This window comes from Mustela putorius, unplaced genomic scaffold (genome assembly GCF_011764305.1).
Source record: "Mustela putorius furo isolate JIRA1106 unplaced genomic scaffold, ASM1176430v1.1 tig00000127_pilon_pilon_pilon, whole genome shotgun sequence".
Taxonomy (NCBI): domain Eukaryota; kingdom Metazoa; phylum Chordata; class Mammalia; order Carnivora; family Mustelidae; genus Mustela; species Mustela putorius.
In genome coordinates this window covers 14,597,923-14,612,298 of record NW_025421288.1, presented here as the reverse complement: position 1 = coordinate 14,612,298, position 14,376 = coordinate 14,597,923, and the positions used below count along the sequence as shown (strand labels likewise).

Sequence of the window (14,376 nt, the reverse complement as noted above, 5' to 3'; positions counted from 1 at the left end):
AGAAACAGGATCAGGGTTTAAGCAACTCATCCCCCGTGACACAACCAGCGAGAGGTAGAGGCCACATTCAAAGCCAGGGGTGCTCCCTTGCAGTCCTGCTGTCCCCAGTGGTCACATGCTGTGGGGTCGACAACAACACCGGTTTGTTTCTCACGGTTCCAGAGTGAAGAATTCGAAATGAGTCTTAGGAGACTCGAGGCGTCAGTCAGCAGTGCCGTGCTCCCCAGGGACGCTGTTGGGGGGCGGGGAGGGGTCCTGGCTCTTCCTCCATCTGGTGCTCCCGGTGTCCCTAGGATCCTGGCCCGATCCCTCCAGCCCCTGCCTGCTCTCCTGCGGCCACATGTGTCCCACCGCACGCGGCCATCTGTGATCTCTGGCCTCGGGGTCATTGATGTAATCATGCTGCCCTTGCGCCTTGTGCTCCGTGAGGAGGCATTGCAGGTTCTGCAGGTCAGGACGGGGCCATCTTAGACACCCCACCCTCCGCCATGTCTGCTCACTTTCTCTCCTTTACTCCCGCCTAAAGCAATAGTCCTATTGTGAAATTAAACCCCATCCCCCAAAGGAAGGCACAGAGGTCTAAGGAAGAGGTCTCCTGCGTGCTCGTCAGACCGAGGCTCGCGGTCTCTAGCAGGTGAGATGACAAAGACGTTCTCAGACGTGAAGCTGAGCACCCCAGCCCGCATGGCAGCTACTAGGAAATGCGGGGACCCAGGAAGATCCAAGAATCACTGTTTCTAGTGATTCAGGGAGTAAAAGCTGACACCGTGCCGTACTCTTGTCATTTTAGTCCTGTGGGTGGATTTCAGCCGAACCTGGGTCCCACGGGCCAAGACTACCTCGGAGGGGCGTCTGCTGAAGCAGGCAGGTTGGACAGGACGGGTCTGCAGGGGAACGCCGGGGTAAGACGAGCAGTGCTGGCAAGGGAGACAGACAGGGTCACAGCGGGCACCCGCCAGCACCCGCCGTGGGAAAGGCGGATGAGAAGCTGCTGATGGCCACACTTCCGCTCCTAGAGCAAGTTCCCCCGGATCCCTGTGCCCCCGGCACATGTCCAAAAATGAGTCAGTAAATAGATGTCCTTTCAGTCCTCTGTCTCTGTGCAGGGTCTTGGACTGACTGACATAGGATCTTGGCACTATGGGGCTGGGGTCTTATGGCGTTCTGGGGGCTCATATTCCCGTGCAGATCCCCAGAGGGTGCCCAGAGCGGGGCTTGAACCCTTGGAGGGAGGACCTCGATGCTGAGACATCCCTCTGCCCGCGGCTCCCCGTGCTGCAGGTTTGGTTGCTAAGAGCTCCCATCTGTGCCCCCGCTATGCTCCTGGAAGTGGCTTCTTCTGCATTTCTTTGGATGTGGCCGAGCTGTTCTGCTGGCGGTCAGGCCTCTCCCGGAGAGACCGGCCCCGCGTGCGGAGCTGCTGCAGGCTTGGTGCCTCACGGGAGGAGGCGAGCTCCGAGACTTCCTCCTCCGCCGCCCTCCCATCCAGCCTGGAGCTTACAAGTATGATTCATGAGTAGGTTTTCACTGAGACCCGTGCTGGAAAGCCGTCGCTGCAACCGCATGCGAAGCTGCTGAGAGCCGTGTGTCCGGGTCGGTGAGGCCCTGGACGGGTCTCATCGTGGTTCTCTCCGCATCTGTATCAAGATCGGTTTTCAGGAAGCCCTCGACAGGGTTGCATTACAGATTAGGAATGCTGCATGTGGCACGGACAGAGAGGAAAGGGAATTCGGGGAGAGGGGCTGGTTTCCACCCCGGAGATGGCAGCTGGCAGCCCACTGGGCTTGGCTTCCGTGCTGCCGTGCCCAGGAAGAAAGTGGCTCCGGGAGGGACAGAGGCCCAGGCATGGGTTCGTCGGCTTCCTGCATCTCCCTTGCTAGTCTGCAGGACGAATCTGTTGGAAGCAGGTCAGGAGAGATAGGGATGGGCAGGGTGTGGCTGGCTGCAGCTCCCAGAAACTCGGTGTCCCCCATCTGGCCCGTCCCCAGTGGCCCACAGGGAGCCCTGCATGCCTCAGACAGCTCCCCATCACCCCAGAATGCGGGTGAGGTTGGAGGTTTGCCCCTGGATTGGTCTGAATCCCTGGATAAACAGGGCTTCTTCCAAAGGGCTCTCGGTGACAAGCAGGTAACCAAGTGGCCTCACCCATCTCCAGGTTTTTTAATTCTCTCCCAAACCTTGGCAACTCCACTGACACCACTTGGGCCTGAGTCCTGTCCCCATGTCCAGATGCGTCCTCTGTTCTCATCGGGGAGTCTGGAAGGCGTCTCCGACCCCACGTGTCAGCAGCTCCTATTGTCTGCCTGTCATTTGCCCCCTGGGGGTGGCAAGTCTGGGCTCGAGCTCCCTGGACCTGGACCCAGAATCATCCCTACCTCTCTTCTCCCATCCACGCCCGGTCGGAGGGAAGTCCTACGGGCTATGCCTGCAGACTGCATCCGTCCGGGGCCCGAGCACCCTGCCCCATGCCCCACGGCCGCAGCGCCAGCCCCCCGAGGCCCGCCCGCCTCTGGTCTCCCCAGCCGCACCCGGTGGGTTCTTAGCACAACAGTCAGAGTCCTCCCGTGACAGCAGAGTCCCATCAGGTCACCGCCTCAGAATAAAAGCCAAGGTCGCTGGCATGGACATCTGCGGTGCCCCGGTGGCCTCGCGGGTCGTCCGCCGCCCCGGACCTGGGCGCCCTCCGCCGGCAGCCCCGCCCAGACACCCAGGGCCCTCCAGGGAAGGCCTCCCTGGCACGTTCATCTCAGGGCTCCCTGCCTTCCATTTCTTCATGGAACGGACGTGCCAGGCACAGCCTACCTCGCACTGTTCACCTGCCGCCCACGCAGCCCCCGAGCACAAGCGGGGGGAGGGTGAAACTCGGAGGCCGCAGCCCCCGGTCCATCCCCAGCCCCAGGACCTGGGCTGCGCCCGTCAGTCGCCAACTCCTGCGCTCCCGGCGTGACTGGGGCACGGTCGCAGGGACGTCACCTGTGTCGCAGATCCTCACCGCAATCCCAGCCATCGGGCCTGCCTTTACCAGCTCCTCTCTGGGCGGGGACACGGAGGCGCGGATCAGCCGTGGGACACACCAAGGTTCCGGCTCGTCAGCTGTGGCGCCGGGAGCCAAGATCTGTGCGCTTAAACCCCGCTCTCCAGAGCCCAGTCTGGTGGGCACTCAGGGGACCCTGAAGCCACCGGGACGGGAAGGCCGCGTGGTGACAAGGGAGATGGGCCAGACGGAAAGCTTTCCGACGCGCAGAGGGCAGCCCACCTGTGGGGCAGAAAGTCACCCCAGAAGGGCGGGGGTTTGGATCCGCTTCCACTGGGGCACAGGTTCCCCCCAAACCGCTTGGCTTACGCCCCTGAGAAATATGACCTTGCACCATCGCTGAACGTCAGCAGGGCGGAGGCTGCCGGCTAGGGCTTCCGTCACCACGTCCGCAGGGACTGCACTCCCCAGGGCCGCAGCCTTTGCTCCCCGGGCTCTCCTCACATCTGGAGAGCTGGCGTGGGCGTCCACAAGAGGCCTCTGTGCCCCCGACACGGGCAGCGGGGGGTGCTGCGGGAGCGCCTCACCACACGGCAGCGGCCCCCCCTTGGAAGGCGGAGTCGGGAGGTCCCCGCGACCTCCGGCTGGTTACACGTCAGCATGCGAGGCGGCGATCCGTGATGCAAGCCCAGGACACATGCGAAGTGGGGCACGTTCTGCTACGGGCAGGCACGCGAGTCTCGTCAGCCTCCCCGGGCCGAGTCCTTTGCTTTGGGGTCCAGATCTGTCACCGCTGGGAGCTCGGCCTGGCCTCTGCCCTCTGGCCTGCAGGCTAGGTAGCTCCGGACCCGTGTTGCTCCATGAGCCCGAGAGAAGGAAGCGGCCTGGGGACAAGCAGCTGGTGGGCACAGTGTAAACATGAGAGGTCACCGTGACTCACGGGCACACTGGGGCCGCCCCCCGCCTACCCGATGAGGAAGACACAGCGAGGTGCCCGCATGAGCAGGAACTCGGCAAATCCTCCAACCTGAGTCAGGACAAGAACTGCTCAGGATAACGTGTGTGGCAGAGTCTGTGGGGGAGGCAGGCCGGGCACAGAGGAAGGAAGGCAGGGCTGCAGCCCCTACCCCACCCTGCCCGAGCCCCTCCTCCAGGCAGGGCACGTGAGGGCATCCTGTTTTCTTTTCCATGATTAATGCTTTAAAATCGACAGTATGGGGCAACTGGGTGGCTCAGTGGGTTAAGCCTCTACCTTCCGCTCAGGTCATGATCTCAGGGTCCTGGGATCGAGCCCCGCATCGGGCTCTCTGCTCAGCGGGGAGCCTGCGTCCCCGCCTCTCTCTGCCTGCCTCTCTGCCTATGTGTGATCTCTGTCTGTCAAATGAATAAATAAAATCTATAAAGTAAAATAAAATCGACAGTATGCTCGGCACTGTGCACTCTTGGACATTTATCCCAGAGAAATAAAAGTTTACATTCACACAGAAGCTTGTACACAAGTGCCGACGACAGCTTTATTCATAATGGTCAAACATCAGCAGTAACTCCGAGGTCTTTCCACAGCGAACGGGTAGACCAACGGGTCCTTCCACTCTAGTGCCAAGGGCCGAACACCTGTGTCTGCCCCAAACCCCTGTGTTGGAACCCTCGCCCTCTCTGGGGTGGCGCGTGCATGTGGGGGCTCCGGAAGGGGCGTGGGTTGGAGGAGCGCACGAGGGTTCTGTAACTGGACTGCAGGGTGGACGCGTGAGCGTGCCCTGAGACACAATCACAGAGTCACACACACACATGCACACACAGGAGGAATCTGGGCAGGACTGGTGGGCTGTGTCCATGTCGAATCCTGGCTTGCAAGGTGTTTCCATGGGAGAAACGGGTTCGAGGGCACGGGGTCCTTCTGTGTAATTTCTTACAACTGTACGTGGATGTGCAAATATCCCAAAAGAAAAAGCGAATTTAAAAACTGGAAACATGCGCATGGCCCCCCCAGCTCCAGCCACCTCGCACCCCTCTGCTGCGTGGTCTCCGGGGCTGCTCTGGGTTTGTCCGGGCGTAGTGGTCGGGTCTGGTTTTTGGAAACACACGTGGCGGCTTGCCAGACGCTCTGTCCTGCGTCGTCCTTCTCCCTTGCACAGGCGCCTCTGGCGTCCCTCACCGGTTAACTGCTCTATTCTTTCTCGGGAGCCTCCCGCGATCTCTGGGAGCGCTGTCCTGTGCTGTCCTCAGGCTCCTCCTCCTGCCGCACAACCTGGAACGCGCAGCCGCGTGTGGCGGTGGGGCGCCGTCCCGTCAGCCTTCCTGGGCTCCCCCGCGCACAGCATCCTTGTGTGCCCTGAGGTGCAGAGGGTCGTGGCCCCGACGCAGCATCTCAGTGCATCCCCCTCCCCCACACCCCCCCGGGAAACAATAGCACGGGGCTCCTGAAATCGCCCTGCTGCCCTCCCTCCAAGACTCGGGGAAAACAGTTGATTTCATCCCAACTCCCGCTCTGCAGCAGCGCTGCTGAACCCACAGTTGTGTCTGTGACGCAGGGTAGGGAAGAGACAGGGACCCCCAGCTGTGATGTCTCTCCCCTTCCCTCCCACGCCCAGGTCTGAAGGGGAGGGAGGCCCATGGGAGCACCGCGGACAGCAAGGCCAGAGTCAGAGCTGCCAGCAGCCGTTCCGTGACTGTGTCCTCTCTGGCAAAGCCCGGTGTCTGAGGCCCTGGTGGCTCTGGCTGTGGAGATGTCCCATGTCACCAGCGCTAACTGGGCTTCCACGCTTTGGGGCTGCTCAGGGCGTGTGAGGCCAGCGGCACTGTGGTACGTTTGCGGGTCTCACAGGATGGGCCCCAGAGAGTGACAGGAGGCACAGGAGGACCCCAGAGCAGGCGCACAGGTCTCACCGAGCGCAGAGATGCTGGCATCCACAGACCAGCGGGCTGAGCGGAAACATGGGGTCAGAGTCACTGCAGGGACAAGTCCCTGACTGCTCAGGGCTCGACCCTCCTGTCAGAAGCCTGTGACTCCAGGACCACCTGGCCCTCATGCTCCGAGGCTGCCAGGCCTCTCCCTACGAGAGGGATACAGGCTCCAGCAGAGCTTAGTTCTGGGCTAGGAAAGACTTGTTTTCCAAACGAGGGACAGCTTTGGATGTACTTGCCCAGGGCTCTCCCAGCCCTGACCTCAGACCTCGAGAGAGTCTGCTCGCGCTCTCCGTCCCCCAGGAGAGGAGTGAACGCCTGACCCCGGGAGCCGACGGCAGTCAAACGCCAACTCTGTCCTTGGCACTGAATCACGGGCTGGGGAAAGTTCCGGGATCGTTGGCCAGAATCCACACGGCAAGGAATCAGGACAGAGAGCCAGAAACACCCCATTCTTCGCCGCCCCCCCCCACCAAATCAAGCCAAGTGACTCCTGGCAGCCGGCGGCAGCTCGGGGGAGGAAGCTCCCCGCGCTTGTAGGGCACAAAGGAGCACGCGGACGGAGGGCCCCAGGGGTGGTGGTTTACAGCTAGAGCTGCACACACTTGGTCCCGGCATCCTTTGAGGAGGGCAGGTGTGGAGGACACAGAACTCCTGGCACGGGGAGCCCCAGAGCCTCCCCTCGCTTCCAGAAGGATGTTCTGCTTCTCCGCTCGTTCTTACTCGCTCAGGAAAGGAAAAGCAAAAGTTAAGTTCTGGTTGACTTGAAATTATGGAAAAAAAAAAAAAAGAAAAACCTGGACAATATATAAGTCGGTGGTTTTTGGACACAAGGAGGAGCAGAGAGGACAGAAGTCCCCAAAAGAAAGGGCGCACAGGTGCCCCAGCTCACGGCCAAGTGCTGGTGACTCACAGGAAAAACTGTATGTTCTTTGAGAAACATAATTTACCAAAGGGGGCCCAAGAAGACACCAAAAATTTGACTAGCTTCTCTGTCTGTTAAAGAAATTGGATTCTTAACTTGAAAATATTCTGGCAAAGAAAACACCAGATCCAGGCGGGCTGATTGGCAAATTCTGTCCAACTTTTTAAAGGGATGATACCTCTACTTCACAAACTCTCTCGCCCCGCAGGGGCGGAGAGAAGGCTCTACAACTCACTTCGGGAGCTGTAACCCTCAGGAAAAAAACTTGACAAGGGCAAGGCAGAGGCAACAAAGAAAATTACAGTCCAGAATCTGATACAATGTGTCCTCTGCCTCTGATACAATGTGTCCTCTGCATCTGATACAATGTGTCCTCTGCATCTGATACAATGTGTCCTCTGCTCGAGGTTTGGGAACCAAACCCAGAAATGCTCCCAGATGCTAAGGCATTGTGACCAAGCCGGGGTCATTCCAGGTCTGCAAAATGGGTTGAACAGTCAAAAACCAATCAGGGTAATTCATCACATTAACAGAATGAAGAAGGAAAAGCATTCGATTGTATCGACACACAGAGGGGAAACAATAAGACAAAATGGGACCCCGGTTCATGAGAAAAACTCCCAGCAAGCGGGGGAATAGATGAGACACACCTGGGAGAACCTACAGCCCGCGTCAGGGCTCCAGAATTCTTTCCCCGTGAGGTCAGGGACAAGGACAGAATGGCGTCAGAGCCTTCTTCTATTGACCATCATACTAGAGATCCCAGAGAGTAGAATACGGCAGGAAAAAATAAGTGCAGGGACATACAGATCGGAAAAAGTGAAGTGAAGGAGCCGGATTCACAAGATCCTCGTGGATCCTCGTGTTGGGAGAGTTGCCATGGCAACCTGGGCGGCTCCCTCCGGAAAGCCTCCTGCAGGGATGGTGGGAGAGGACTGGCCCCTGGGACTCCGCTTCCCGCAGGGCTCCTGGCGCTCTGGCAAGAGGGGCCACCCCTAAACTTTGGTACAATTAAATATGGGTTTTGCTGAACCCGTTCCCTTGCAGAAGTCTGGGACTCTGGCACGTACAGGTCAAGCAAAAACGCAGGACACAGTGTCCCCCGTGAGCTTCCCTGGGTGGCAGCCCCCCCACGGGTGTGGCCGTGACCCGGTGCTCGCAGGGTCAGGGTGCTCCTCCAGGAGGAAGCTCAGATCTGGTCTCCCCTGGTCTCCCCTACACTCCGTGTGTTTCTTCTTTCGCTGATTTTGATTTGCACGTGTTGACTGTAAGAGTCCAATTGCCCTGAGTCCTCCCGGGGAGTCCTGGAACCTGAGGGTGATCTTGGGGCGCCCGCGACACAACCTTGTGTGCAGAAAATCCAACGGAATCTGCAAAAACAGCTATGAGAACTTGAGCAAAATCGCAGTTTACCAGGTCCATAGGTAAAAACCTATTGTATTCCGATACTAGCCAAAAAACAGAGGAAATAAAGATTTTTGATACACAATTACTAAAGCATCTAAAATCACAAAACACTTAGGATAAAATCTGATTTGAGAACATAAAAGACCTTCTATATACTGAAAAATAGAAAATATTTCTGAGAGAAAGAAATCTAAACAAAAAGGGGTTTATTGTGTCCAGGCCGACTGTAAGGTGTTGAGGTGATTGAAAGGGGAAGAGGTTTTTTCAATAAAAAAATTTTAAGTAGATAAAGTAATACATCTAAGCTTTTGGGTCATATGAAAACCCAAACGGGGAAAAATGAATCCTGACTCACACTCCCACCATACGAAAACTTGAGATGTAAGATGAAAACCAAAACTTTTAAAAAATGTAACAGAATAATCCTGGTCAGGCAAAGATTTCTTAAATAGGACGAAGGAAGCTCCCAGCACAGAGGCAAGAAACCGCACTTCAGCTACACTAAGAATTTCTTCCTACACCGGGAACCGTAAGAGCAAAGCCAGTCCCGTGGAGGGAGGGGACATCTGTGATGAGAGCCCGGGGACTCTCAGACCATCGAGAAAATAGCTGGCCAGGGGGACTTGAACAGTGCGACCAGCGGACCTACAAGAATGTGCCCAATATCATTAGTCGCCAGGAAAACAAAAATAGAGCCCCTGGGAGCCAGGTCACCTCCCCCAGGAGCAAGGATTCCAGTGCCGAGGGACAGAACGTGCTGAGGGACAGAGCCATTGGAGCAGTAGCACGTCGTCCCGGGGGATGGGGTGCCGGTGATTTGGTCCCTGGGGAAAGTGTCCATCAGCATTTCTCAGAGCCAAGCCTACATGTGCCCTGGGAGCCCTCTGTGTGCTCCTGCTCCAGATGGCTCTCCCGGGGACAAAACGTTCACGGTCCCCAAAAATGCAGCAGGAGCATTCACAGCGGCACCGTTCATGAACAGGAAAAATAAAATTGGACACAACCCGGGGGTCTGTCACCATGGAAGGGATGAGCCGAAGCACCGCTGGCCCCGGAGAGAGCACAGCAGCGGAGGGAAGCCGCACCCCCACTCGCCACCTAGAGGTGACGACGGGCACCGCGCAGGAAGCCAGGGCCGGGTCGCCGCAGTAAGATGCACCAGCATGAACGCCAAGGACAGGCTGGACTGGCTGCACTGGTGACGGAGGAGCAGTGACCTCCCGGGCTGGGCATCAGGGCTCTCGATGTGGAAGGGGACGGCGCAGCCCCTTCCGGGCACTGGGAGCGCTCTGCGTCTCGATCCGACTGCGCGGGCGTGGGCACGCCTGGAACTTGCTCTCGTCACCCTTAAAGCAAATGCGCTTTACTGTCTGCATGTGACATCTTTTCATGAAGAAAAGGGGGAAAGCCATGGTCACCTCCTCACGGGCCAGCAGCGGAGGGGCCAGCTGTGCCCTGAGATCCCCTGAAAAGGGCTGGGCAGGGGGCAGAGGCCACAGCCGCTCTGTGGGCAGAGGGAGCCAGCCGCGGGACGGGGCCCCCGTGCAGACGGACAGGAGGGCGCCAACAGTGAGCACCACTTACCGTGAATGGCCACACGCCGGGCAGGCCCTCCCGCAAGTCCTTTCTGTGCGGTGACTCACGCGGTCCTCACCCCAAGCACAGGAGGAACGCCTGATGCTCCGAGTTCCTGCCCCTCCCGTGGGAGGACTCGCCGCTCTGAGTCTGAGTTCTGCTCCGGGCCCTGGCGAGAGGTGAGAGCGGGGTTGGGAGCCACGCCTCCCCCGCGCCAGAACCCCGTGCGTCACTGCCAGCCGTGAGCGCTCACTCCCCACAGGCTCGCCCCCAGGCCCCACCCAGGTCCCCCCGGGCTCGCCCCAGGCTCCCGTGTATCACCTCTTATCTCTTCCTGTGCGTGGAATTCTGTTTCCAAGCCCCCAGCGCTTGGAGCCACAAATCAGAAGGGAAGGGGGATTTTTCCCATTGGGTTCTGGGCCCCGGAGATGGGAGTCGGCTTCCAGGGGGCCAATCTGGGGTGTTTATGGACATGGCAGTGGGTCCTTAACACACAGAAGCAAGGCTGTTAAGCTGCCCACCCCCACTGCGGCCTCTGTGTCTGAGTGCCGACCGGCAGAAGCAAGGTCATCACGCCTCTAGGTACGTACAGAGCCCAGGAGTCCCGGCCGCCTCATTCGCTCAGCCCCGCCGCCGTGATCTCCATGCTGGGCCATGCCAGCGCCTGTCTGCACGTGGGCTGCACAGTCCTTTCCATCAGGGTGCCGTAAAGCTGGCCTACAGCCTCTTCTGTCCCTGGCTTGTCCAGGTCAGGGCACTGGGCCTTCCTCCAGAGTGTCACCTTCCCCTGCCCGGGGCCAAGGGCAGCTCTGCCCAGCAGTCAGGATCTCCTTCCAGCTCCCCGGGTTCTCCATCCCAGGCGAAGGCCACTAGGGGCCAGACTGGGTCCTGGGGTCCCTGCCGTTCTGCGGCAGGAGGGCAGCAGCTGCAGAGCTACAGGAGAGGCCGCAGGGCAAGTAGGAAGGTGAACATAACAGCCGGAGATGGCGCATGGGGCCGCGACAGGCCGGGGGACGGCTGTCCGGGGGCAGGGCTCAGGGGCAGTGTATTACAGCACAGTGGCATTGTGGTGCATTGTGACGGCCGGGAAGCAAGGGGCAAGCTTCCCTGACACCGGCGCCTCGGCTAAGAGGGCAGGCAGGTCTGTGACTTCCCTGAGGGGCACTTGTGTGTTTGTTAACGGTGTGACCCAGGGGGTGCCCGGGGAGCCCGATGGGGCGGAATACGTGTTCCCCAGTGAAGGGGGCAGGGAGGCGGCAGGGGGCAGGGCACTGGCTTTCACGCAGCTCTTCGTTTGACCAGCTCTGCTGCGGCCGCGGTGCCTTCACGGCTTAATTGGGGTCTCTGGGACCCACCTTCGTTTTTAAATAGGGAGAGGAAAATGTCCCTGAGTGCCACCCATGGTTGCTGAAGAAACACGAAACCCCACGAGACTCGGGCCCACAGATGCCACACCTCTTCCCAGGGAACGCAAAGGTAAGAGGAAGGACAGCTGCTCCCAGGGGGTTAGAGAATCCTGAGCTACCTGCGCGTCGGGCGTTTTGTTTCTCTCATTTGAAAAGTAACGGCTTCGTGTCTCCTCCTGATGCCTCTTGCCGCCTTCCTCCTCCAGCTTTTAAGAAAGCTTCTTGGGGCTCCTGGGTGGCTCCGTCGGTAAAGCATCCAACTCGTGATCTCAGCTCGGGTCTTGAGCTCTGGGTTGTGAGTTCAAGCCCCCACACTGGGCTCCACGTTGGGTGTGGAGTCTGCTTAAAAAAAACACAAAAGTCCAAAAAAAACTTCTGGGGATTGAACCACATGACTTGTGTCCTTCCGCAGCCCCGTTCACTCTAAAGTCATCCGGGACTGGAGAGTTCTGTGGGTCTGTGCACACGCACATGCCATGGGGGCACTGGAGTCCGGGGCTCTTGGCAGGACACGTGGGAAAGTGACCTGGGCTTCCGTCACCAAGACTAGCAGGACCAACAACCCCTAGCAGACACGAAGTTTCAGGCACAGACGCGGCTCCACTCGCACTGCAGGGGCCCCTGGAAAATGAAACTGTGTTGCAATCTGCTCCCAAGGACACATTTGAAATTCACAAGCATTTGCATTTGCTCCAGGGACTCAGGGCCTCAGCCTGGGTGGCCCTCTGAAGGCGAGTGATCCCTTGGGGTTTAAGCCCTGGATGGGACAGATTTGGCCAATCCGGGCTTCCGTCTCCCGTCCTATGGGCACTGGCCAGGCCGGAATTAACACCTCCCTGTCGACACGCTGGGGAGAAGACGAGTCCCACCTCCTACACCCTCGGACACACCTGTGGCGATGGACGCAGGACCCGCAGAGAGGGGGCGTCTGTGCTGGGAGGAACTTCGGTCTGGACGGGGGTCGATGCCCTGAAACAGGGAGCAAGGAGCTGCTTTGGGGGGAAAATGCTGGTAACCGGCATGGCTCTCATTCAAACTGAAAGCACAAAATCTCTCCCGATTTGAAAACCCTGGGAATTTCCTCTGGGCAGAAGTCATGTCCAGCATGCAGTAGGTCTGCAGCAGCTTTTGGAAGGCATGGCTTGGTGGGCAGTGACACCAACCTAGGGAGCTTCCTTCCAGGCTGACCACAGATCACCCTCACAAGTGTCGCTGTCGACCTCCCGGCCAGGGGCAGGCGAACTTTTTCTGCAAAGAACAGCTGGAGATCCACAGTGTCTGTCTCTGTCACCACCCAACTCTGCAGTCCTAGTGAGAAAGCGACCACAGCCAGTATGGCAACAAGCAGGCATGGCCGTGTCCCAGTAAGACCTTATTTACTGGAATAGAGTGGAGCCAGATCTGGCCCCGTGGTCGACCCCTGCACCACACGGCCTCATGGTGTCTGCAGGATGGAAACCACGTCCTTGGACTCCCTCAGGACCAGGAACTGTAGCACAGCCGGATTAAAACTGCCTCTCCCTTTACCACAGTACTTAAAACAAATTTTAAAATACTCGTATGTGATGCAATGAGCACTGGGTGTTACACGCAACTAATGAACCATTGAATATTACATCAAAAACTAATCATGGGGGCGCCTGAGTGGCTCAGTGGGTTAAAGCCTCTGCCTTCGACTCAGGTCATGATCCCAGGGTCCTGGGATCGAGTCCCGCATCGGGCTCTCTGCTCAGCGGGGAGCCTGCTTCCTCCTCTCTCCCTGCCTGCCTCTCTGCCTACTTGTGATCTCTGTCAAATAAGTAAATAAAATATTTTTTAAAAAGCTAATGATGTACTAATGTTGGCTAACTAAATTTTAAAAAAAGAAAGAAAATGTTTCTATCTTCCTAAAGCAGATGTTCGTTGGAAGACCGTGTCTATAAAGTGTTCTTTCTTACCGTTAGGTGTACCGAACGTTCCTTAGGTGTCCACACATGTATTTGAACAAGCTTCTATCTTAATAAAACGAGGTGTTGTTTGGGGAAAAAATAAAAATAAATAAAAACAAGAATATTTGTCAAGTGACTACGTGTTGTTTTGGGGCTAAATTGAAAGGGTGAAGATATGAACTTGGCTTCAGAACGGACAGAAGGTGAAACTTAGCCTTCTGGATCTTGGATGTGAGAGCCGATCCGTGAGAACTGTGGTCTGGCGAGCGGCCACCAGGGGACACCCAGGGCACACAGGAAATCGGGCGGCGGGGCACGAAGAAACGAAGGGTAACATCTAGGGTGCCGAAGGTGTGCCCCACCCCAGGTTGGGTTGTTGGGCTCGGGGGTGCAGGACCTGGGATCCTGGGTGGGTGAGAGTGACCCAGAAGCGTTCCCTGATGCTGCCCTCCCCGGGAGGCTGTGGGCTGACATGTACAGCTCCTGCAGATAAACATGTCATTTCAAAATTCTTCCAAATTTTTATTCATTTATTTGAGAGAGCAGGAGAGCATGAGCGGTGGGGAGGGGCAGAAGCAGCGGGAGAAGCAGACGCCCCTCGGAGCAGGGAGCCCGACGCGGGGCTCAATCCCCCGACCCTGGGATCACGACCTGAGCCGAAGACAGTCGTTAACGGACTGAGCCGCCCGGGGGCCCCAAACACATCATTTTAATTGTGAGTGTGAGGTTCTCTGGGCTATCCCGGACCTCAAGCATCCCAGGGGGAAAAGCCGATGACACTTCGGGCCACGTTAATAATTGACCAACTTCTGCTTAGGGGAGAGGATGCGTGCTGGGAGGGGCGCGTGGTGGGGCTGAGCCTCGCCTGGGTCTCCCTTAAGTTCGGCTTCGGTCCCAGTGTGCACAGCACATGAAGTCTTCCAGATAAACGGGGCATCCTTCTCATGGGGCAGCGTGTCAACCGTCTGCTGTTACTCAAACGTACCCCTTGGCTCAAGTGAACATTCAGCCTACGGAGGAATATGAAATACTATGTAACGGCTAAAAACTCACCGCAGGGACGCTGGGTGGCTCTGTCGGCTGAGCGTCCGAGCCCTGGTTTCGGCTCAGGGCTGATCTCCAGGCTGTGGGATCGAGCCCCGCATGGGAGTCAGGCTTCATGATTCGGATGGGAGACCTGACGTCTGACAGCTGTGTTGATGGAGATGGGGTCCAGGAACGCAGTGACGTAGAGCTGAAGGGACTCCCCAAGGTGTC

At 58.0% G+C, this 14,376-nt stretch overlaps 1 protein-coding gene and 1 long non-coding RNA gene across 6 annotated transcripts in view; one reads left to right on the top strand and one right to left on the bottom strand.

Moving 5' to 3' along the window:
* Nucleotides 1–4,469: 4,469 nt before the first annotated feature.
* On the bottom strand, nt 4,470–10,797 carry LOC106006540. Of its 2 annotated transcripts, none has more exons than XR_001180646.2 (3): nt 10,376–10,797; nt 9,795–9,954; nt 4,470–5,306 (listed from the first exon to the last, which is right to left on the bottom strand). It is a non-coding gene; the product is annotated as an uncharacterized LOC106006540 (long non-coding RNA). The 2 variants fall into 2 exon arrangements; XR_001180647.2 differs by having other exon boundaries at nt 4,470–5,222.
* Nucleotides 10,798–10,875: 78 nt separating this feature from the next.
* LOC101674062 (actin-85C-like) overlaps nt 10,876–14,376 on the top strand; it is a 31,065-nt gene continuing 27,564 nt past the window's right edge. For 3 of the 4 annotated variants that reach the window (XM_013059860.2, XM_013059861.2, XM_004759628.2), the window contains exons 1-2: nt 10,876–10,926; nt 11,157–11,261. The gene's annotated coding sequence lies outside the window, so the exon portion shown is untranslated. The other variant, XM_004759627.3, reaches the window with a different exon arrangement.